At 40.9% G+C, this 25,019-nt stretch overlaps 1 pseudogene; it reads left to right on the top strand.

Moving 5' to 3' along the window:
* The window catches only part of LOC117346242, a 78,835-nt pseudogene that overhangs the window by 12,265 nt on the left and 41,551 nt on the right, over positions 1-25,019 (top strand).

Here is a 25,019-nt window from a genome sequence, read left to right on the forward strand (position 1 = left end):
AGTGATGTGTGAATGAGGCCAGTGTGGGTTCAAGAGATGTAAGCATTCAGAGGGACTACTGTGGAGGGGTTTGGGCTATGTCTGTCCCTCTGCTCATCTTCTCCTATCTTCTCTTCTTTCTCTCCCTTCCTACACTCATTCCCCTCTCTTCTCTCCCCTCAACTCATCTCACTACTTCTTCCCCTCTTTTGTAATCCTTTCCCTTTCTTCCCCTCTCCAAGTTTTCCAAGTTTCCAAGTTTATTCAGTTTTGATTAATCGCTTTATCTTAATTCAAAGCGATGTACATAATAAAAATTACAATATAACAAAGTAATACATTGAAGATTATTGACTGAACTTATGATAAATATGACAATACAAGAAACATATAGGAAAGAAATGGGCAAGAAGTTACAATATAAAAATAAAGATGGGGATAACATTTAGGGAAGGTACATGAGGAAGGGGTGAAGCAGAGTCTTGAAATTAATTTATAATGAAATTATTGTTAATTTATGAAGGCATCATTAAATAGAAAGGTTTTCAGGTTACTTTTGAATTTCTCTAGATTGACTTCTTGTCTCAAGTGGTAGGGTAAAGAATTCCAGGTTTGGGGAGCAGTAACAGAAAAAATATATTGGCGTCTTGTATTTATAATTTTAAGGGATGGGATTGTTAGTAAATGTTGGTCGGTAGATCTTAGTGTTCTGTTCGTAGTGTAAGGGATTAATGATTTATATATAAAAGCCGGCGTTTTGAAAGAAAGAGATTTGAAAGTAAGCAAGCTAAGTTTATATATGATTCTATGAGCAACAGGAAGCCAGTGGGCTTCCTTAAGAAGTGGAGTGACATGATCGAATTTTTTGGCTTTAAAGATGAGCTTGACCGAAGTATTCTGTATGATCTGTAAACGTTTGATTTCTTTTTGAGCTATGCCTTTAAAGAGTGCATTACAGTAATCGATCTTTGAGATAACGAGAGAGTGGATGAGAATATTAAGTGAATTATTGTTAAGGAATTGTGAAACAGAGCGGATTTGTCGAAGCCTAAAGAAAGATGACTTAATGACATTGCTAATATGGTTATGAAAGGAAAGTTTACGGTCAAAGATGACGCCTAATATTTTAATATTGTCTACCTCTTGTATGGGATGATCCTTAATGGCTATAGGAAATTTAAGCTTTGGGTTATCTTTCCAAGGAAACAATAATACATTAGATTTATTAATGTTTAATGCGAGTCTGCCATTTTTGCCTCTTTTCTTAATTCTGATAGTCCGGGAGCATCTCCATTTGAATTGTAAGGATTAAATGAAAATGTTTCCCTTTAATGTACCAATTAATTTGGATAGGGTGGGGGATATTTTATTAATATGTTGTTTTATATGATTATGGAATATATGATAGGGAGGGGTGGGTAGGGGGAAGGATAAAAATTCATATACTTGGCAAATTATAGAATGTTAAATGATATATTTATTGTTAATGTGATTGAATATATATATACATTTAATGTAATTTTGAAAATGAATAAAGAATTAAAAAAAAAAAGGATATGAATTTCTACCTGTTCCAACAGGGGTCTAGCAACATTTTCATTGGTGAGGTCAGGGAACATTTACTGGTACTTCCAACCATTCCATCACTTCCTGATATCATTTCCTCAATAAACCTCCACTAGCTCCTGCATAATCATGGCTGGAGAGTTTATGGATGAACATAAAACCTAATCTAATCTAATCCACAATTTATTAATCATACTACACCAAAGTTCAAGGCGATTTACATCTATAGAAACCGTAAAATCTATCGGAAAATACAAAAGCAATCAATAATTAAAATATTATACCATTAATATTACAAGTCATATAAACAAGTTTTCAAATTTTTTTAAATTTTTAAGTAATTGATATCCATCCTAATGTAAACAGGTAGATTATTCCAAATTGTAATGGCAGTGTAAGCAAAAGAGGAGTTAAGTTATTGTTTATACCATACTCCTCTAATCTGTGGAAAATCTATATATTTAAAATCAGATGTATCTCTGTGTATGTTTGTGTATGTATGTATGTTCCAGTATAACTCTGAAATGCATGGACTAAACTAAACTAAACTAAACCTTAAGTTTATATACCGCATCATCTCCACGGAAGTAGAGCTCGGCACGGTTTACAAGAACTTAAAAATGAGAAAGGGTAGGAAAAGATTTACATAAGTTTATAAATCTAGTGAAAAAGTAAGGGAAAGAAGAAATTACCAAACTTGGTATACATATCACTTACAATCTGAGGGAAAATACTGTGGGAGTAGGAAAATGATCGAAAATGACAGATTTTAGTGTCTACCCATAGTGTTTTCGGGCTCGTTGAGATGAATACTCAGCATAACTCTGAAACATATGGAGAGATTTCAACCAAACTTGGTACACATATGAATTACTATCTAGGGAAAAATACTGTGGAGTTGGGAAGGTGGTGACATGTAAAAATTATCAACAACAGAGTGTCTAATCCATAAATGCATGGACAGATTTCAACCAAACATGGTATACTGTACATATGACTTAATATCTGAGAAAATATACTGTGTGGGTAGAAAGGGGGTAAAATACTGTGGGGGTGGGAAGGGGTTGACATTTAAAAATGATCAGAAATGACAGATAGGGGTCCTTTTACAAAGGCGCAGTAGCGGTTTAACGCGTGGAATACCGCATGTTAAACTGCCTGCCGCACTAGTACCTAACGCCTCCATTGATGAGGCGTTAGGATTTTAGGCTGCCGCAGGGGTTAGCGCGTGATGAAATGTCCAACGCGCTAACCCCTGTAGCGCGCCTTGATAAAAGGAGCCCATAGTATCTAATCCATAAACGCATTGAGAGATTTCTTTCCCAATCACCATTAAAGGCATTTCTTTGAAATTGATTCATAAGATCAAGATTCTCGGAATTATTTTTGATGAAAAACTAACCTACCACGAACATGTTAGTTATGTCGTAAAATCTACTTTTTACAGGCTCCGTCAAATTCGTTCAATGGCAAAATTTTTATGCCCAAAATCCTTGAACATATTGGTTCACTCTTTGGTTATTTCCAAGATCGACTACTGTAATGCCTTATTTAAAGGAATAGCTCAAAAAGAAATCAAACATTAACAAATTATACAAAATGCCTCGATCAAGCTTATCGAAAAAGCTAAGAAATTCGATCATGTTACTCCTTTACTTGAGAAAGCACATTGGTTACCAGTTGCCTATCGAATAATGCATAAATTATGTTTGCTCACTCTCAAATCCATAATATTAAAAACTCCAGCATTTATTTATAAAGTTTTAATTCCTTATAATACTTCGAGAGTATTACGGGCAACAGAACAACATCTATTGGTTGTTCCTTCTTTAAAAGTTATTAGTACACGACGTCATTCTATTTTCTCAGTTACGGCTCCCCAAGCTTGGAATGCCCTGCCAATTTACCTAGGAGAAGAAAGAATTCTAGACAAATTTAAGAGCAAACTTAAGGGCTTCCTTTTTAAAGACGCTTTCAGTGATTAACTGAATTCTTTATGTTTCTAATCTTTCCTTAAATCACAATTAATTTCTTCCCCTTTTCCCAATGTAATTTTAACCTTAATTGTTTCTTTTATATTTAATTGTATTTCTTCCTGCAACTTCCCATTATTTGATATTGTATGTAAAAATAGTCTTGTTAGTTATGTTTAGTCATGTTATTTTATGTTATGTATTTTACGATATTTTAATATGTTTAGTAATAATTTTGTTAGTCGTGTATGTTTACCCTAACTTTGTAATTTTTAGCTGTACATCGCTTAGAATCTGGAATAGGCGATTAATCAAATCTTATAATAAACTTGGAAACTTGGATTTCAACCAAACTTGGTATACATATGACTTACTATCTGGGAAAAATACTGTGGGGGAGGGAAGGGGGTTGGAAGGAGGTGTCTAAGCCATAGTTTCAGGCTCACTGAGATGACACTCCCAATGCCGTTTAAGTCCAAGTTCCAGCAATGATCACTTTATACAAGTCTAGCGATACTGGAAGATTGGGATAAATAAATATCCGGGCAACGCCAGGTGATCAGCTAGTGTATTAAGAAAGTACCACATAATCTTGTGGAAGAATAACGCAAATGAGAAAACAACAAAATCAGATTGTCAGAGAGTCAGTCTGTAATTTAAGATTAACTATGCAAGTTAACTTAAACTTAATTCACCTTTCAACTGAGAGCCAATGAAGATTTTTATAAGCAAAGGCCACAGTTTCATTTATTTTTAGACCAAAATTTAATCTAACCGCAGTATTCTGGAGCAGCTGCAATTTTTGGATCATTTGTGGTGTTAAGTTCAAATATAAAGAATTGCAGTAACATCTGAACCAACAGTACAAAATGATGTTCAAAACGGCATTTAAAATAAAAAGTTACCTTCAGCAAGTTACTCAATCCTCCATTGCCCCCCCGGTACATTGAATAGATTGTGAGCCCACTTGGCCCAATAGGGACAATGTTTCAGCACCTGATTGTAAACCACTTAGATAATCTTGATAGGTGGTAAATAAATACCTAATAAAGGGGTCCTTTTTATTAAAGCTCACTAACCGATTTAGCACATGCCAAAGATTAGTGTGTGCTAAATGCTAAGGCATCCATTATATTCCTATGGGTGCCTTAGCATTTAGCACGCTAATCTTTAGCGTACGCTAAATCAGTTAGCATGCCTTAATAAAAGGACCCCAAAATAGAAAAAAATGTGCATTTATCTGCCGTGGCCTAAGAGCATGGCTGAAGAATAGAAAATGCATGAGAGGAGAGAGAGGGATATTTTTAAAAAGCATTTAATTTCTGCTAGACTTTGAGCTCTGTTTCTAACCTTAATAGCTGTCTATATCTTTTATTTTGATGCTGATTTTTCATATTTTCTTTCTTTCATTCTTCTTCAAGACCTGTACCATTGAAGTATTACAACTTCCTGGCCTTTGTGTCTGCAGTGGAGGAGATTAACAACAGCTCGGAGCTCTTACCCAACCACACACTGGGATGCCACATTTATGATCCTTATACTGATTTATTAGTCACATATCGATCTGCTCTAAGTATATTTACAGGAAATGACACCGGGGTCCCAAACTACAGCTGCAAAACATCTGGTCCACTGGCCGCTGTAATTGAAGGACTTCCATCTGATCAATCGAGTGAGTTTTACAGCCTCTCCAGGATATACCACTACCCACAGGTCAGGCAGCATCTTTGATTTCATTTCATATTCTCTTCTACAACCTTCCCAGAACATCAGCCTTCAGCAAATTGAAACCAAGGCCCCCTTTCATAGGGTTATCAAACATCCTCCTTCTGAGGACATGTCCAGGGGTCTAGATGGCTTTTCAAAACCCAACACTTTGTTCGGGTTTTGGAAAAGGCAGGCAGCAGGGAATGGAGCTAGAGCGGAACTGGGGCAGAGATGGGTGGGCCTGGGGGGGCAGGTCTAGGGTATCCAGATTTTACAATCATAAAATTGGCAACCCTACCCTTTCACAAAGCCGCAAAGCCGAGTGTCACACAGCAAATGATCCAATGCTCATTCAGGCGTGTCAATCACTTGAGGCCACCAGTTACAGAATCATACCTATTCAGCCAAGATAGGCAGAAAACCCTGGCCTACATTTCAGCTGCCTATCTTTGCTATTAGACCACAGCAGCCATAAGTTGATTGCAGCAGGGGAATACCCTCTGATCAGAGGGGTGAATTCCTCTGCTATGATCATCTGAGCCAGCTGCCGTGGAAAGAGGACCCCCCAAACAGGAACAGGAATGCCCACTCCCTCCTGCTGAGGAGGTGCTTTATGTATCTGGCCAGAGTATTAAACCCCTCCCGTATATCCCAGAATGCAGCCAGAAGGGGAAGACCTCCCATTTTGGAGTGGCGGGTATGCCAGTCAGAGGGTGTAAGGTAAGGGGGTAGGGGCTGGTAGTATGCCAGGGGTCTACATGTGGGTGGGGGTGCCATTGAGGGGGGTATTGTCATGTAGAGGGGCAGTTTGGAGGGTGGGGCAGCAAGAAGGGGTGGGCATCCCAAGTGCTGGGGGAGGTAGTGTCACCAGCGGGAGGGGGAGTTCTAGAGGGTAGCAGCAGGAGGGATTAAGCATCCCTGCTGCTGAGTGATGTTTTGGCAGTGGCAAGAGGGAATGGACATCCCTCCTGCCTGTTGGCGTGTCCACTGTCCATGGCAGCTGACTCAGCTGATTGTGTCAGGGAAATTTCCCCCTCCAATCAGGAGGGATTCTTCTGCAACGATCAGCTATGGCTGCTGAGGTCTAGAGGCAAAGATAGGTGGCTGAAATGTAGGCCAGGATTTTCCAGGCCTACACTTCAACTGCCTATCTTGGCATGAACTGTGGCTAGGTAGCTACTTTAGCCCACCTAATGCCACTTCTGGCGTTGGCCATGCCTACTTTGGTGCTCCGTGGCCTAAAGCAGTGACCTTACCATGATTGCAGCCACATTTTATTTAGGCATTTGTAGGTGCTTAACACTGCTGTTTTTTTGCCATTTCTGACTGTGTTTTTCAATTAACTTAGGCATTGGCAGGACGCCTATCAATGCCTAAGTATATATGCTGGTTATAGAATTTTCCCTTCAATTCCTACAAGAGTCAGAACATTTACTGTGCCATCCTACGCTGTTGGCCTTTGCAAAAGGGGTCCCAGATTATTAGCCACTCACATATAGCTGTGACAAAATGCAGAATTCAAATTGTGAGGTAGAAAAAACACTTCTAAAAACAACTGCTTGAATGTAAATAATTAATGGAGCAGATATTAAGCCATTAATCCCTGGGCTGGAAGTCATTGTTCAAATGCTTCACTAGGTGCCCTCCAGACATTACTTGTGGTTCTCAGTAAATCACTTTTTCCTCCATTACCATTCATGCAAATTTTAAGCCCAATGTAACTAAAATGTGTGGTGTATTACATTAGCTTGTGATTTATATGATGGTTAATATATGTTAGAACTTTTTAATGGATGTTTAATGAATTCACACATTATGTCAGAGGTACTAAGGGATCTATTTATAAACCTGTGGTGCATTTACTGCTGCTGCATTGCTAACACAGCTTTATAAAAGGGGCCCTAAATTTGTTATGGTATGTTAAGAATCCAAATGTATGCTATCAAATACACATTCTTGACCTGTCTAATTTGAGGTTCTCAGGTGTAGGAGTCCCTTAAAGCCAAACTTTTGTACCACCTTTTGGACATGAATAGCCAGGGAAATCATTAATAAACCAGTGCACCAAACCAACATTTCATCATCTTCATTTGTTAACTTTTAGCTTTAGTGGTCAGTTTAAAAAAAAATGCTTGCTAACAGAAAGGAAGAAAAATGGGAGAAATAGAGGAAACATATTGAGAGAGAGGAATTTAGGTTCAATAATTAGAAAATACCACTGAGTCTGAAATTCTTATTCATATTATTTTTTTTCTGACCCTGGTTAACCAAAAGTTTTCACTGTTGGCAGAAATAACAGTTTGGGTAATTTGTTATATGTAAGGGCCAGAACAACCAGGTAAATATGCATAGGAAGAGAACAATTTTTGAAGTGGTTTATTTATTTACTAGTCTTTAAGCCTATTATATTAACGGGTGCTAGAATAGATGTGTGTGTGTCTTTCTTTCTTTCTCTCTCTCCTTGGCTGCTTTCTTTCTTACTTTCTTTCTTTCTGTCTCTCTCTTTTTTCGGCTGTCCACCACCACCCCTTGCCTGCTACCCCTGTCCAGGAGTAGCCCTTCTCCTTTCCTCTTTCCTCCCCCATGTCCAGCAGCACCCCTTCCCTGCTCCTCCTATTCCCCCTGTCCAGCTGTAGGCCTCCCATCCTGTTACCTCTCCCCCTGTCCAGCAGTACCTCTTCCTTGCTCACCCTGTCTAGCAGTAGGCCTTCCTTCCTTTTACCTCCCCCCCTATCCAGCAGCACCCCTTCCTTACTCACCCTGTCCAGCAGTAGGCCTCCTTTCCTGTTACCTCCCCCCTGTCCAGCAGCACCCCTTACCTTCTCCCCCTGTCCAGCATCCGGCTTCCTGGTCATTCGTGTCTGCCCTCCTCTTCACAGCAGCCTGCTGAGGTTCACAGCTGGCTGTAGCAATCCTCACAGGCTGCTCTGCACGTCGGTAGCACGTTCCCTCTGATGTGATCCCATGCATCAGAGGAAATGTGCTACCAAGGTGCAGAGTGGCCTGCAAGGTTCACTACAGCCGGCCGTGAACCTCAGCAGGCTGCTTTAAAGAGGAGCAGCGGCAGCGGCAGTGGTTAATGAGTGAGGGCAGGAGGGGGATAGTCACCAGCATTTTCCCTGCCTCTGTGTTCGAAAATGGAATTCAGCATGGACCCAGAGACCAAAGTGGCAGGGATCACGCCGTCATAAGTGCGCATTCGCGCTTAGGGTTTTATTATAGAGGATTTATTAATTTATTTAGCCCATCCTCCCAAAGGAGCCCAGAACGGGTCACAAGAGTACACTGACAGTACAGTAAAAGCAGGACAAACTTTTGTGAGAAATACAGAGTTGGTGGACATGAGGATTTAAAATTACATCTTTTACAGTATAGTATAAACTTGAAACTACATACTTAGCTGTGTTAGCGTGCTTAGTGCACACAGTATTTAAGTGAGCGCTAAACCCTTACTACACGACAAGAACTAATGCCAGCTTAATGCTGGCATTAGCATCTAGTGTGTGCGACAATTTAGCGCACGCTATTCTGCACGTTAATGCCCTAATGCAGCTTAGTAAAAGGAGCCCTTAGTGGACATAGAGTATTTTAAATTTGCAACATTTTCCGTATGGACTTATCCTTACATAGAGGTAAAATAGCTTTTGCTTTGCAGGTGTGTGCATCATTGAAGTATGGTGGGTTTTTAATCTGGTGGGTGTCACAGAAAAGTTATTAGAATATAGTACAGTTTGATTTTGTTCGGAGTGATTTGTCACTTTGATAGTAGATCAAGTTATGCTTGTGGTGGCATTGGTTTTGGTGATGCATTGGTGGTGCATTGAGATCCATGAGTCAGGGGTGCAGACGCAAGTCGCTTAAGGAGCTGGGTTTGTAAAGAGGAAGGTTTTCATGGACTTCCTGAAGTTCCATAGACTGTTTAACGATCTGATGGCTGAGGAGTTGAAATGTGAATAAGAATATTTCCAGGCTGTTTCAGATGTGAGTGAATGGCTAGGAGATAGGCCCAAACATTTTTCTGCTTGGGATATCAGTGCATGGTTGGGAACATAAATTTGTAGTTTTGATGCTGTGTAGTTTGGTGTCATCTTGTGGAATGTCTTGAAGGCTAAAACCAAAGCTTTAAATGTGCATCATTTTCAGATAGGCAGCCAGTGCATGGAAATTAGTGCAGGGGTGACGTGGTCATGGAAACCCTGGTTTTTTAAGAGTCGGATTGCAGCATTTTTTATGTGTTGGAGATGGGAGACAGTTTTTGCAGGTAAGCCCTCCAGTAGCAAGTTGCAGTAATCTAGGCGGGATAATACAAATGCATGTAGTAGTTGGGCAAAATTGGTTTCTGAAAAGTAAGCATGGATGCATTAGCTGGCGTAGGTAATAGAAACATGAAGACACTAATTTTGATGCATGATATGAGGTTTGAGTCGATAATCACTCCTAGGCTGTGGATGTTATCTTTGGCTGGTGGATGGTGTCATTTTCCCAGGAAAGGGATGGGCGGGAGTATGTGCAGGAATCCTTGTGTATCCAGAGGAGTTCGGTATTTGATGAGTTGAGCTGAAGTTTATTTGTAGTCATCCAATTCTTTATTTCAGTTAGGCAGCAATGAAGTTTTTTGAGTTGTGCATCTCGGTGTTGACCTAGGGGGAGGTAGAGCTGTATGTCATCCACGTATGAGTGGATTTTGATTTGATATTTTTCTATGACATTGAGTACTGGTTTGACATAGAGGTTGAAGAGGAGTGGGGATAGCAGTGCACCCTGGGGTACTCCATAGCAGAGAGGCTTTGGTTCTGATAGGTAAAGTCCTAGTAGTACTTTCTGAAATCTTTCATTTAAGAAGGAGGAAAACCATGCCAGTACAACATCACTGATTCTATGGAGTGTATTCTGGATAGGAGAAGTGAGAAACTGATAGTGTCGAAGGCAGCACTCAAGTATAATAGTACCAGTAATGTATCGTTTCCCTCATCGAGGATTTTCCAGCTGTCATCTATGATGTCTAGAAGTACTGTTTTTGTGCTGTGGTGCTTCCTCAATCTTGATTAGAAGTTAGAGAGGGTAGTGTTTTGTTTCCATGAAGTCTCGCAGTTGTGTCTACTATCTTTTCTAATATTTTTGAGACAAATGGTAGGTTTGAGACTGGTCTATAGTTGCTTGAATTGTCCGGGTCTGTGGTGGGATTTTTCAGGAGTGGTTTTACTACAGCAGATTTCCAGCTCTATGCTTGATTGTAGGGACTCATTGGTTAGAGATAAAATGGAGTTCAGGAAAGATTTGTTGGTAGCTAGCAGTGTGGTGGATGGGCATGGGACCAGGATTGAGGTTGTGGGGTGTAAAGAGATTGTTGCACTTTTTAGGTCCTCAATGGAAATTGGTTTGAAGCCATTTAGAGTTTCTATCTTGCATAAGTTGTTGTGTTGTGTAGTTTTAGGGATGCCTGGTAGGGCTTTGGCTTCTAAGTCTAGGGTTTCTCGTATCTTAGATATCTTGTCATTGGGGGAGTGTACAAGATGGCGGTGGGACTGGTGAGCTGCTAGATGATCGAGTTTGCTTTTTCCTAAAATGCTATGCCGCATATAAAGCGCAAAAGCTTGGTCCATCTGGGACCCCCACCAGCCAGTTCTTCAATGCTGATGCACCAAACTATGCTGGATTTTGCAGCCAGTGTTTCTCCTCTGACAGTGGGAGTGTGAGGCTTGCAAATGTCGATGTCCCTTGGCTACCATGCTGGAGCCGGAAGTCTCCCTATTGCCTCCTGACCCGGTAGTGCCTCAGTTTCTCGCAGCCGCAGGTATAACCAAAACTTTAGGCAGGTTGCCTAGTCGGCACTTATACCAAGTCAAAACAGGTATAAGTGCTGAAAAAGGGGCCGCTGAGCTAATCGCTGCAGCTCAGTGGCCCCAGCAACCTGCCCATCACTGCAGGAGAGATGGCTCATCTCTCCTGCCATGATGGTAATCACCCCCCCCCCCCGAACTGCGGCACTTCAGGGTGAGCATCGCGGCAGGGCATGTCCCCTGCCAGCGATCCTCACCCCGAAGTGCCGCAGTTTGGAGGGGGTGGGCAATCACCATCGCTGGCAGGAAAGATGAGCCATCTCTCCTGCAGCAATCAGCCCTTCCCTGGCACTGTGACCCCCATCACAATCGGGCAAGAGGGAGCCCAAGCCCAAATACCCCAGTGGCACCCGCATCCCCATCACGATCAGGCAAGAGGGAGCCCAAGCCTTCCTGCCCAGGCAAACCCCACACCCCTACTAAGATATGGGCAGGAGGGATCCCAGGCCCTCCTGCCTTCTATGCAAGGGCACCCCAGAACCACTGATTGCCCCCCCTGTTGACCCACCACCCCCCCGCCGACCCAAACCTGGCCCATATGCCTAAGGCCCCACCCACAGCAGGGGCCTAAGCCTACTGGGCCTATTCCGGTTGGCCCAAGTGTCTCAGGCCCCACTTGTAGGCGGGATTTGAGCTGCCTGGGCCAATCAGGCCCTTAGGCCAGCCATTCAACGGATGGCTGGCCTGTTGGATGGATAGGCTTGGCACCCGTCCGTCCGAGAAACGCTTTTGAAGGTAAGGGGAAGGGGTGAGGGAATCATGAGGTCTGCAGGGGGGTCGATTGGGGGCTCGGGGGGCCCTTGCATAAATGGCAGGAAGGCTTGGGCTCCCTTCTGCCCAATCGTGATGGGGGTGCAGGTGCTTCCAGGGCAAGAGGGTTTGGGCTCCCACTTGCCCGATCATGATGGGGGTTGTGGTGCCGCCTGAGCAGAAGGGCTTGGGCTCCCTCCTGCCTGATCGTGATGGGGGTGCGGGTGCCACCGGGCCAGGAGGGTTTGGGCTCCCTCTTGGCCCCGATCATGTAGGGCAGGTGGGGGATCATGGTGCCGCCGGGCAGGTGGGCTTGGGCTCCCTCCTGCCCTGATCATTGTAGTTGGGGGGATTCTGCAACCGGTGATCTTTTTGACAGACACCGGTTACAGAATCCAGCTTTTAGGCGAAGGACTGGCTCCTCCTTCGCCTAAAAGCTTGCTTTGGTCATTTGGGAGTTAGGCCTTTTTTAGGTTGATTATATGATGTTAATGTAGACATAGTGGTGGTCTGGGCGTTTAAACAGCTGAACGTAGAAGCAGGCCATTATCAAAACAAATCTCCTTTTGGATGGTTTATTTTAATAATTGGTATTTTCCCTGCTTCTACTTTCAACATTTAAGGCCTTAGGCCAAAAGGGGACTTTGTTCCAGACCATCTCCAGAGTTTTCTGGACATGAAGATCTCCAGGGTTTAAAGGATGTGATTATGTAATGAGGAGTTATTCCCTTTAAGCTACTTCCTTTTTGTTTTTTTCTGATGGTTAAATTAAAGTCTCTGTATATTCAGGACTTCTCCCCAACAGTTTTTTGGGGTCTAAGAAGATTATTAACTGATATTTCCTTTAATTGAATTTTCTTTTTATGTATTATTACTTTTCGTGTTACTTAAACAAGTGTATTGCTTGTCATTTATTTTCAAAATAATAAATAAAGAATTTTGTTTGTTTTAAAAAAAGATATCTTGTCGTGGAAGAAATTTGAGAGGTGTTCACTCCAGGGGTGTCCCCTCCAGGGTTTCAAGACAAAGTTGGACAAGTTCATGCTAAACTGGTGAGACTGGACTCATTTGGAGCACTGGTCTTGACCTAGGGGCTGCTGCGTGAGCGGATTATTGGGCAGGATGGACTATTGGTCTGACCCAGCAGTGGCAATTCTTATGTTCTTTTGTTCTAAGTTTGATTTTTGGTTGTAGTGTGATCCTCGGGAGGAGGAGAACAATTTTTTTGACAGTGAGAAGATGGCCTTTGATCTGCTTGGGATTTATTTGTGTTCTTTTACTCCCAATAATTTGTTTTAAAATTTCCCTCCTTACATGATGGTTAAAGGTTTCCTATAGGAGGAATACATATCAGAGATAAGGAAGTACATTTCTGAATTGTAGAGAGGTATGCAGTGCCTAAGGAAGTATTTATACCTGCCCTGTCTCAGATTCACTCTGCTGGCAATGAGAAGGATAAGAAGGAACTTTCTAGCCCTTGCAAGGTCCTATCTCATTGGGGTATAATACCTGGAGATTAAACTACTAGACCATATGCTTCCAGACCTCAATGTCTGTCTTTTAATCCTTCCTAATCTTTGGAAAAGGAAAAGCTACTCTGTTCTCCTGAGATGAAGTTTTGGTAACGTCCCATGGAGGCATGTAAGTATGTATAATTGAGATAACTCAAAAATATGGTGACTAGTAAAGGCCCTTGTAATTTCACTGGTTTTAAGTCTATTCCCTAAAGAAAAGTACCTAGTTTTCTTGAAAAAATGGGCAAAAATAAAAACTCATTGTATAACAAGTGCAAAAAATTGCAAGCGTAAATTTGGTTATGTGGCCAATTTTTACATGCAATTTAATGAATAACGAGCCAATTAGCACCAGTAATTGGCCTTTTAACAAGCCTATTCTGTTCATGTGAGTCCAAAAAGAGTGTATGGAAATGGAAGTGTCGTTAGCAGATAGGGACTGTTCATTCAAGTTGCACAGGTAGTTATAGAATACAGTGAGATCTGCACCTAGTTAAGGCACAAAAATTTGCACCATGTTTCAGTTCATATAAATGACTTTCAAAAGAAAAATGACACTATCCTCTGGATTTATTAACAGATATCTTATTCCATATATTCCCTCATGATCATTACGCTCCAGCAATCAAAATCTACTAGAGATCCTACTAGATTTGAAAAGATGGAGAATATACTTCGGGCAAAAAATCTGAGACTAGTCAACTTCCCAAAAACTCATTTGTTGACCTCAGAAATTTTGATTCGTAAATATTTTAAAGAAGTTTTGGGGTTGTCAGAAGCAGATACTTTGCCCTTAACAAATTTGTATTATATCCCACAGAAAAAGAAAGTTTCAGCAGAATTGGGAGTAGACCAGTTGGAACAGAAATAATTTGATCTAACAGGTTTCTTGGAAGATTCACAAGATATAATCCAAACTAGGTCTACTCTATTAGTAACTTGTGTAAGGGAATTAGATAAATCTTTAATTATGAAAGCTTATTTTCAAAATAAGCAAGCAAAGATTTGTGGATACAATGTATTAATATTTCCAGATGTAGCTCAGGCAGCACAATTGAGCAGAAAAGCCTTGGAAGCTCAAGAAGCACTAGGGAGATAGAATTCCTGGAGGCTATACAAGATTGCTTCATGGAGCAGCTTGTTAGAGAATCGACGAGAGGAAATGCCACTTTGGATCTAATCCTAAATGGGCTAATGGGACCTGCAAAGGAAGTGGAAGTAGTTTGACCGTTGGGAAACAGCGATCATAATATGATCAAGTTCAAGGTTGAAGTAGGAATACCGAACGGAAAGAGAACCATAGCGACAACTTTCAACTTCAGGAAAGGAAACTATGAAGCAATGAGGGAAATGGTAAGGAAGAAACTTAGGAACACTTCCAAGAAATGGCAAACAGTAGAACATAGCTGGTCTTTTTCCAAGGACACGGTGAGCGAGGCACAAAATCTGTACATCCCTAAATTCAGAAAGGGGTGCAAAAAGAGTCGAACAAAAGACCCGGTATGAATGACTAAAATAGTGAAGGAAGCGATAGGCAATAAGAAAATTTCATTCAGGAAATGGAAAAAGGACAAAACTGAAGGGAACCGGAAGGAGCACAGGAAGTATCAAAAAGAATGTCACCGTGTGGTTCGAAAAGCCAAAAGAGAGTATGAAGAGAGGCTAGCCAGGGAGGCACAAAATTTCAAACCGTTCTTCAGATATGTTAAAGGGAAACAGCCAGCTAGGGAGGAGGTGGGACCGCTGGACGAAGGAAGGGAGCGGTGAAGGAGGAGAAAGAAGTCACGGAAAGACTTAACGTGTTCTTTTCGTCTGTATTTACAAATGAAGACACAACCAACATACCAGAACCTGAGCAATTCTTCAATGGAAATCAAGCAGAAAAATTAACATTCATGGAAGTGAGCCTTGATGATGTACACAGGCAGATAGAAAAACTTAAAACTGACAAATCCCCGGGTCCGGACAGAATCCATCCAAGGGTTTTGAAGGAATTAAAGGAGGAGATAGCGGAACTACTGCAGCAAATTTGCAACCTATCCCTGAAAACAGGCGTGATCCCGGAAGATTGGAAGATAGCCAACGTCACGCCCATCTTTAAAAAGGGATCAAGAGGTGACCCTGGAAACTACAGACCGGTGAGTCTGACCTCGGTTCCGGGGAAAATGGCGGAAGCACTGATAAAAGAAAACATCGATGAACATTTTTAAAGAAACGAACTTCTGATAACAAGCCAACATGGTTTCTGCAGGGGGAAATCGTGCCTAACTAACTTATTGCACTTCTTCGAAGGAATTAACAAACGGATGGACAGAGGAGACCCCATAGACATCATATACCTTGGTTTCCAAAAAGCCTTTGACAAGGTGCCTCATGAGCATCTACTCCGGAAACTGAAGAACCATGGGGTGGACGGAGACGTACATAGATGGATCAGAAACTGGTTGGCGGGTAGGAAACAGAGGGTAGGGGTGAAGGGCCACTACTCGGACTGGATGAAAGTCACAAGTGGTGTTCCGCAGGGCTAAGTGCTCGGGCCGCTGCTATTTAATATATTCATAAATGATCTAGAAATAGGGACTAAGTGTGAGAAAATAAAATTTGCGGACGATATAAAACTATTTAGTGGAGCTGGGACTAAAGAGGAATGCGAAGAATTGCAAAGGGACTTGAACAAACTAGGGGAATGGGCGGCGAGATGGCAGATGACGTTCAACATTGAGAAATGTAAAGTATTGCATGTGCGAAGCAGAAACCCGAGGTACAACTATACGATGGGAGGGTTGTTATTAAATGAGAGTACCCAAGAAAGGGACTTGGGGGTAATTGTGGACATGACAGTGAAGCTGACGGCACAGTGCGCAGCGGCCGCTAAGAAAGCAAATAGAATGCTAGGTATAATCAAGAAGGGTATTACAACCAGGACGAAAGAAGTTAATCTGCCGTTGTATCGGGCGATGGTGCATCTGCATCTGGAACACTGTGTCCAATATTGGTTACCGTATCTTAAAAAGGATATGGCGTTACTCGAGAGGGTTCAGAGGAGAGCGACACGTCTGATAAAAGGGATGGAAAACCTCTCATACGCTGAGAGATTGGAGAAACTGGGTCTCTTTTCCCTGGAGAAGAGGAGATTTAGAGGGGATATGATAGAGACTTTTAAGATCATGAAGGGCATAGAGAGAGTAGAGAGGGACAGATTCTTCAAACTTTCGAAAAATAAAAGAACAAGAGGGCATTCGGAAAAGTTGAAAGGGGACAGATTCAAAACGAATGCTAGGAAGTTCTTTTTTACCCAACGAGTGGTGGACACCTGGAATGCGCTTCCAGAGGGCGTAATAGGGCAGAGTATGGTACTGGCGTTTAAGAAAGGATTGGACAATTTCCTGCTAGAAAAGGGGTTAGAAGGGTATAAATAGAGGATTACTGCACAGGTCCTGGACCTGTTGGGCTGCCGCATGAGTGGACTGCTGGGCATGATGGACCTCAGGTCTGACCCAGCAGAGGCATTGCTTATGTTCTTATGTTATGTTCTTATAATCAAGGTTGTTAGCCTTAGGAGCTACATTTTATTTAAAATTCCCATGTAAATGTCTAGTGAAATTTAAGGAATGTGATTATGTATTCTGGGATTCTATGCAGTTGGAACAGTTTTTACAGCTTCATGAAACTAATAAGTAGTTCCCACTTGAATTAATTATAATTGGAGTTTAGTAGAATTTTGCACTGTAAATTGGATCTTAATTTAAGATCTTGATTACATGTTATTTTATTTCTTATGTCAAGTTAAGGGATATCCTCCCGTAATGTGGACTAGAAGAAATTTATAGTAATGTAAAACTAAGTCTTAATATCTGTAAAATTGTGTTATTCTTTTATTTATTTCTTCGCTCCTTGAATTATTATTTGTATGAATGATGTTTAAAATTGATAAATTAAAAAAAAAAAATCTACTAGAGATCCGATCAACCCGACACATAGGGCCTGTTTTACAAAGCCGCTCTTGCCGCTGCAGCGTGGTAATGGCCCCAAAGCCCATAGAGATTTAAAGGGCTTCGGGGCTGTTGCTACGTAGCAGTCGCTAGAGCGGCTTTGTAAAACAGGCCCATAGTATATGATATGAGTAGAAAATCAAATTTTTCTGTTACTGCTCCTACGCTATGGGACAATATGTCATCACATCTCTGCGAGGAATCCTCCCTTCCAAAATTTAAATCAAACTTTTGATTTATAGTATCGCCCAAAGCATTTACTATTCTATAGGACTCTAACTCCTCCTCTCTCAAGTAAGTTTTCCTCTCATTGTCTCTGTTTTCTATCAAATATTGTATTTATTCCCCTGCCTCCTCTTTGTCACTGTGATTACCCGAATAATTTTATATTTTTAGTCTCTTTAAGTACACAGTTTAGAAAATATATAAGCGGTATATCAATTTCAATAAACTTGAAACTTGACCACATTTAAATTAAGTCATGTTTCCCAGGCATTAAAGGCCATATTCTTTTTCACCACCAGACCACAGCAGCTAGCATTCCCCCATACTGAACAGGTCATTCACAATAACCTTCTTGAATCCACATTGAAGTACCAAGGACTCAAGACTTGGAAAAACCTCCTGCTTAATCTGCGAAAAATATGATCTTACTATATAAGAACATAAGAACATAAGCAATGCCTCTGCTGGGTCAGGCCTGAGGTCCATCTTGCCCAGCAGTCCGCTCACGCGGCGGCCCAACAGGTCCATGACCTGAGCAGTAATCCTCTGTTTATACCCTTCTATCCCTTTTCCAACAGGAAATTGTCCAATCCTTTCTTAAAAACCAGTACTGTACTCTGCCTTATAACGTCCTCTGGAAGTGCATTCCAGGTGTCCACCACACATTGGGTAAAGAAGAACTTCCTAGCATTCGTTTTGAATCTGTCCCCTTTCAACTTTTCTGAATGCCTTCTTGTTCTTTTATTTTTTGAAAGTTTGAAGAATCTGTCCCTCTCTACTCTCTCTATGCCCCTCATGATCTTATAAGTCTCTATCATATACCCTCTAAGTCTCCTCTTCTCCAGGGAAAAGAGACCCAGTTTCTCCAATTTCTCAGCGTATAAAAGGTTTTCCATCCCTTTTATCAGACGCGTCGCTCTTCTCTGAACTCTCTCGAGTAACGCCATATCCTTCTTAAGGTCGGTGACCAAAACTGGACGCAGTATTCCAGTTGTGGGCGCACCATCGCCCGATACAGAGGCAGGATAACTTCTTTCTTCAGGAAGAGGCTAAAGACTCATCTCTTCTCAAACACATAACTATAGCCCTAACCTGCCTATATTACCTTGATCTCTTGTCAGGAATCCAACACATCTTATTTTAAACGGTATCAATCTTATTGTAAATCTCTTCACTCTTATTGTAAACCGCACTGAATACCAGTTGAAATTTGTGCTATAAAAGAAACTGTATGGTAACCTCATCGTACATTAGATGCTGGTAGATACCTTGATTGTGACTGATGGCACCTAATGTAATTTCTTTAATCGGTGTAGTAACTGACTGTATTAAAAACTTTTAAAAAGAAAGTAGATGTAGCGAAGTGCCTGTTGGGATAGGTGCCGGAATTGCAACTACAACATGGTAGCTAGTTGTATCTAAAATCAAAGTAGGTATGGTTAGGGGCAGAGATGAACTTAGGCTCCATTAGGCCCGATTCTCTAAAAATCTTAGGTGTCAGTAATGTAGGCCTTTAAAACTCTGGCCTATATTACCGTCACCTAAGTTTTTTCTTAGGCAAAACTAGCTGGGATTTTACTAATGGCGTCTAGGTTCTGGCTGATTTAGGTGTCATTTCCAGTAGCCAGGCCTACTCTAGAAACCACGCCATTATTATACAATAATGTTGAGAGGGGGGGTTTCAGTGCTGATTTTATAGATACCATATGTAGAATTTACTCCTTAAGGTACAGTCAACTACACTGGCCTAGACATTAGCATTTTATTGTATTAGTAAAAGAATCCAATAATTAGCACATGCCTGTACATCCTGCCCATACTTCCCACATTCAGTCCCACCAACAACAGACACACAATGAAATTAGGGTGTCGTTTTCTGCATCTCTTTTATAAGAACTCATTTCCTTGTATAAATGAGCAGAATGCCATTCTTTACACACTTTCTTTCCGCCTTAAACTAGTACAATAAACGCTCATTTGAGAAAAGTACAAAGTGTATAGCAAGGAACATAAAAAGAAACCCATTAACTTATAGCCCCCCCCCCCCAACTTTACTAAGCTGCAGAGCGATAAATACTCAAATGCTGCTTCGATGCTCATTGTGCGCTTCGAGCTGTGGTAGACACCTTAACTGCGGATTAGGAAAAGGTGGTAGAAAAGGAAACAAAAATCACCCATCATAGAAATCAGTTACAACCTATCATTCAATTCTTGGTAAATTAACCCAGACCTGATGTTCCAACATTAGCTTTCACATCTACTGTAATATTACTCTTTCTATCTGATCTGGTTCAAAGAATTCATATTTAGTATTTGACAATGTAACTAATCATTTAGAGGGAAACTTGAGAAAGAAACTAGCACACACCATTCTCTTTAAATTGTTCTTTTGCTTGATTGACTTTAAGAAAAAGAAGCAACCAGAATATGAAATGGAAAAGATATTTTCTCTCCACAGCAACCTTGTACTCTGCTCTCTCTCCCTGAGAGTTTAGTACACCTCTTCTGCTATCTCAATCTAGCTGATTTTGTCATCTCATACTTTTTCTCATGAAGAGATTCACCCAAATCAGTTTGCGATACATTTTCCCTATTTATCCAGGCAGGCTAACAAGCAAAGTGTGGTACATGAGCAATGGAGGGCTTAAGTGACTTTCCCAGAGTCACAAGGAGAAGGCTGGGATCAAACTCACAACCTCAGGGTGCTGGGCAGAAGTTCTAACAAGTAGGCCACACTGCCACTTAACATTATAATCATCTTCTAAATATTTGACAAGTGAATGAAACATAATTTAACATGACAAAGATGGTGATGAATTCATTCTTTTTATTTTACAACAGATCAGTTACACCTCAGGGAATCTTTTCATGAGTGACACGGTAAAGTTTCCTAATTTCTACCGGACTGTCCCCAGTGAGCTACACCTTTGCGCTGGGATAGTCAGGTTATTGAAGCATTTTGGCTGGACTTGGGTTGGTATCATTGCATCTGATGATGAAAACAACATGAAGACTGTGCAGATCCTTAAAGAAGGGATTGAACAGAGTGGAGGTTGCATTGAATTCATAGAAACCTTAAACCAATCCAATCATCTAATTTTTGAAACTATGAAAAATATTTTACGGATCATCGAATCATCTTCAACTAAAGTGATTATTTTCTATTATCATAGTGATCACATAGAGCTTCATATGCAAATAGGCATCTGGAAAGCAGCTGGAATGATTTGGATTGCTATTGTTGAGTTGGAATTTATTGTACCCTTAACATTAGTTCGTAGGAAAAACACTTTAGTTTTCACTGTAAGAAAGAAGAATATTCCAAACTTTTATAAATTTATCCGTGAGGTGAATCTTGCCCGGCTTCCAAGTAATTATTTTACAAGGGTGTGGTGGGATGACCTGTGTAACAAACATTGCCCCAAGAGAATCCAAAGATCCTGCAGCAGAAATGAAACAAAAGGCAGTCTCGAACATTGTCACATCATAAACTCTGGGAGCAGCTATAATGTATACAATGCTGTATACGCTCTGGCACACGCACTACAGGCCATGGTCAATTCTAGTTCTGGAAATACCACCCTATGGAAAGGAGAAAAGGAGAGATTTTTGGATTTTTTGCTATGGAAGGTAATTTGATTTAGGGCTACTTTTATCAAACAAATTAGCAAGGGCCGGCAATGCAAATGCACCAAAGCCGATTAGGATTTAATGGCCTTCGGGGTATTTGTCACACAACACTCACTTGCATGAATTCATAAAAGAGACCATTAATTTAATTTGATTTAATATATTCATATACCACCTCTATAACGTTGAAGGCGGTGTACACTTAGGCCCAAATTCACTAAATTGCACCTCAGGGTAGGCAACAGTAGGTGCCCTACTCCTGTCTAGCTTAATTGTTTTAATTGGTGTTAATCTGCATGGTAATTGACCACATTGTTTAAAAACAATTTAAAAGTTATTTAAAAAGTAGGTGCCCATAGGTGCCTACAAAAAAGGATGTTGAAATCATCTCTAAAGAGATGCCTTATGGCACATAAGATCAAAGTAGGCATGGTTTAAGCTGGTGCCATTAGGTATCTCTATATACACGATTCTCATCAAAGGTAGGCACTGGAAATGTAGTCCTACAAAACCTTGGCCTATATTTCCAGCTCCTACCTTTGACATTAGCCATGATTCCACAATTGGTGGTGTAGTTTGACTGACATACGATAGGCTGTGTTTTTTAAGGTGGCCGCTGATTACTGTGCTGTTTGCTGAATCTAGTCCTTAATGCATATGTAATTAAAATCAACAATAAAATTACTAACATAGACAAAGCGTAAACAGCTTAATCTGATAAATATAATATTTGCTAGTTATTATATCTCAAAAACTGACAATTCCACATCATAATGCACATCAGTGTTAATCGTCCCATGGCATCATTACAAAACCAACCATCTCCATTCTCAACCTTGAGATGAATAAGCCTTCTAAAACAACAGGGTTTTTAGGCCACTTTTCAAAGCTTCCATATCCTTCACTAACCTTAAATAGGCTGGTAACATAATCCATAACTTCACACCCATGATATAAAATATTGAAGCATTATAGTCTTCCAACCTAGCCATTTTTAAAAAAGGAACGTTCAACAATGCTATTCCCACCAACCTCGAAGCTCTTGATGGTTGATATAGATGTAATTTAGTGGCCAGTACAACTGAAGTTGAACTATTCTGAACTCAATAGGTAACCAAAGTAGTTGTTTCAAAATTGTGGCTATATGTTCCCAACAAGAACATCCTCCCACTATCCATGCTGCTGTATTTTGGGAACCTGCATTGCCTTCAACATATTTTATGGGAACACCCAAACATCCTTTGTTAGAGAAATGTTATTTTCAGAAACTTAGGCTTGCAGTGATCTGCATTTTGCTGACTGCCACCAGCGTTAAACCTGGAAATTTAATGCTGTACCACGTTCTTTGGAGCTAGGATTAAATTTATGGATTTGTAGTGATGGTTAAATGCAATATTCAGCTCTTAACCAGCCATGAGGGACCGCATAAAGAGAAAACTGACTTTTATGAGGTCCTACTTCTGCAGTTAACTTGGATGTTTAAGTGCCAAATGTCGGCACTAACCTGGACAAGTGCCAGCTCTAACCCTGGAACATCCCTCCAAATGCCCAGTTTTTTTCAATTGCATGTAGAATTCCACAAGAAACTAAAAGAAAACAAATGTCAGTATAACATTCTAGACAAAATTATAACATTTCAAGCAACCTATTAAGCCCTTGTTAAGATAGAAGTTGTTACATCACAAATTTAGGGAAAACAACAAGTTTAATTTATCCTATTACTCTAACAAGCGCATCAAAATAGCTAAATGTTCCCCAAAAGGCTGTTTCTCCTGAAGCTATATGACAACAGTATGTTGGCTCTTTTTCCTGTCCAGCTTTTATGCAGTTCAGTATCATCATTAAGAATGATGGCTATATCTTCTATGGGTAGCTACAAACAGCAATGCTATGGGTTCTTGGTGACATTATATGAAACCTTTTAGTATACCGCTTAGCTGGCATAATAGTTCACAGCAGTGCACAAGTTTCCTGCTACATGTGCCCTCTCTGGCAAATAGAGCGCCTTCCTTTCAGGCTATTACCACCTTTATTTAGGTCTTGTGTCACCCCTACTTGCCCTATTAGATTTGGTTCAAAAATATTTTAGAGATATGTAGGAATGGCTGAAGAAAATTTACCACCTGTACATCCTTTCCTGGAAAGTCTGCAAGAGACCTTGGCAAAGGAGAGCAATATGTGCAAAAATGTGATGGATTCCCTGGATTTCCTTTTCCTAAGGTGCACTATGCTTTATAGCGCACGGTAAATATTATTAGAAGCTAACCACGTGCTAAACGCTAAGGCATGCATGTTAATCTATGGACGCTTTAGCGGTTAGCATGTGCATAGATTTAGTGCTCGCTAAACATGCTAAAACGCTTAGAGCACCTTAGTAAAACAGGGGGGTTAGTTACACAGAGGCTGACACTAGTGGTCACTTATGACATGAATGAACAGTATTCAGATTTTTCTGATCTTTCTAAAATGATTGAAAAAAAGGGAAACATTAATATTTGATGTATAAACTAAGGCCCTCTTTTACTAAGGTGTGCTAAATGATTAGCGTGTGCATGTTAGTCTATGGACGCATTAGCATTTAGCCTACATTAATCATTAGCACTTAGTAAAAGAGGGGATATGATGCACGTCATCACGCACATACCCAATGGGTAGTACAGAGGATAGGACTCAGTATCTGAGCATTCAGAGGGAGATTGATGCAATCTTGACCAACAGAGCCCTTACTCACATTAACACTTATAGGTATAAATTTCACTGCTGGGGAAACAAGGCTGGGAAATTATTGGCCAACCTGGTACATCTGACACTGAGGGTTTTTAACATTGCTTGGCTTAAGAAGGAAACTGGGGATAACTACACTGAGGAACCAGATATTAGAACCCAATTTGTGCAGTTCTATAAAGATTTATGTAATGACGGGCCTTAAATATGGCACTGAGAGACCATTTCTTTGATGAAAGAGAGCTCCCTCTGGTGATACCTACCCAATTAGACATATTTATTTAAAATATTTCTAATCTGCTTTTATCTAAGGCGGCTCACAGTATCACATACACAATTCAGGTTTGAACATCTTGGGGGTAGAAAATGGTGCCAGAAGTCACCTATGATGCCAAATCCCTATTTTGGAGCCCTGTCGAGCACCTGGAAGTGGTGACACCAGGTTGTAGGGGATACTGTAGAAAACTGGGCTATGACTCCCATTCACCATAATCCGGAATTCCCTCCCACATTGGAGGGCAGCAAACACATTAGGGAGCGCTATGGGAGGGACTGTACTTGGGACACTGCGCACAGCTGGGCTGGGGTGGCTTTCCTGCCTATGAAGATCTCTGAAGGGATGGGAGGTAGATACTATGCCTTATTTCACCAGAAACATTGCAGTCATTCCGAAGGGGGATCATTCCTGCACATTGACAATATCTTTCTCCAACTCCTGTTTACTCATAACTCAGTCTCCTTCTGGTATGGAGTAGGCTGGGAGGTGAGAAAGCTCTCTCACCTGGGATGTTTGGCCAGGCGGTAGTCTGTTGATCTGGGCACTGAGGTCACAGACAAGTTTCTGTGGGACTCCTTTGCCCAAATATTTTTATGTTTGTGGAATGCCCAGCTACAGGAATTGCAATACAAAATACTTCTTAGGGCCAACGTATCACAATCTCAGGGGTACAGGCTGGTCTATGAAAAGAGGAAGAATGTATGAAATGCAAATGTGTGAGGGGTTCACTGCTTCATATGTTGGTAGAATGTGATGCTCTAGGTTCTTATTGGAGAGGTGTGTTGGATTTCTTGGACTCATTCCTTCAGGTCTCAATCGGGTCTCAATCTGAGTCTGGATAG

The sequence above is a fragment of the Geotrypetes seraphini genome, chromosome 12 (genome assembly GCF_902459505.1).
Source record: "Geotrypetes seraphini chromosome 12, aGeoSer1.1, whole genome shotgun sequence".
NCBI lineage: Eukaryota > Metazoa > Chordata > Amphibia > Gymnophiona > Dermophiidae > Geotrypetes > Geotrypetes seraphini.